Source organism: Clupea harengus, chromosome 3, assembly GCF_900700415.2.
Source record: "Clupea harengus chromosome 3, Ch_v2.0.2, whole genome shotgun sequence".
In the NCBI taxonomy this organism is placed as follows: domain Eukaryota; kingdom Metazoa; phylum Chordata; class Actinopteri; order Clupeiformes; family Clupeidae; genus Clupea; species Clupea harengus.
The window spans coordinates 587418-588707 of record NC_045154.1 but is presented as its reverse complement, the minus strand read 5'-3'; positions in this window follow the sequence as shown (position 1 = coordinate 588707).

Sequence of the window (1290 nt, the reverse complement as noted above, 5' to 3'; positions counted from 1 at the left end):
GTTTTTGTGAAAGAATCATTCTGTATCATTAAAAAATAAAACAGGAAATTGTTTATTATCATTATTATTTCTTTTGTCTTTTTTTTTTTGCTCAAATTATTTACATTTATTATTAACAATTATATCATTATTAGTTTTTGTAGAGCGCATTGAAACACGTTTACAATTTTGTGGTTAATATTTGGGTGTTGTTACTTCTGCACTGTGCCAGGCAGTGCTGTGGGCAGTATAGCAGAAAGATCTGTGATGCATGCTCCTCAAACTGATGGTGCCATGGGAGGAAGGGTTGGAGGCAGCCCATGAAAGGAAGAGGGCATAGTATCCAGACCTGGTCATTAGCCTTTACATTAGCCTGCTTGGAGGCTGAATGGAGTGTGAGGTTCTGCCCTGTAGAGGTGGGAGCCAGCCAGAGGATGTGTGGGCAGCCTAAAGATACGTAGCGCTTGGGATATGGGGACTCTTGACAAGGCTGCCAAGGTATTATCAGAGGAGGCAGAGAAAGCAAGCCTCTGGCTATGGCAGGGACAGAGGAACAATCCTGGGGAACAAGAAACTCCTGAAACAGGTTAGCTGCAGGGGGTGGCAGGGAGCCGTCCCTCTTCACTGCCCTGTCACTTGAAGATGTTCGGGGAAAGGGGCGAAACATCTATGAATGGCGGTCCCCAGCCAATGACCCTGCAGTTAACCAAAGAGGCACCAGCAGAGGTGGCGAACAGGATGTTGACCAACCTGCAACCTAAACGCAGCGTGACAATATTTATTGTAGTTTCCAGTTGTCTGTATAAGTTCAGAAGTACAGTCCGTGATTCTTGCAAAAGGTTGCTGATATTTGAGCTCAACAACCAATCAAATGACACCCCTCCCTTCCGTGCTTCTGAAACAATGTAATGATTGCCTGGAATCAACCAACTAGTGTATGGCTCTCGGACCAAGCCACTTTTGATTCCCATTTACAGAGCCAGGAGACCGCTAAAGGCCCATGAGAAACAATTAGCTGAATTTGACAAAAGGTGTATTGGATGAGAACTGCAGCAGTACCTTTAAATGTAGGCCTCACAGTGTTTGCACGTAAAGCTAATTGAACATACCAGTATATTGTGAGCCAGAAGCTAAAGCAGAATTCTTTTGTCCATCAGATGTTTATGACCTCGTCAATGTCAATGTGGATGTCCCTCCCAACATACAGTAGCTGTAGTTGTAAAGGCATTTTAAGAAAAGTATACTAAAATGATACCTGAATAATTTTTAAAGATTTTAGCACAAGGTTTATTTACATTCGATACCACATTA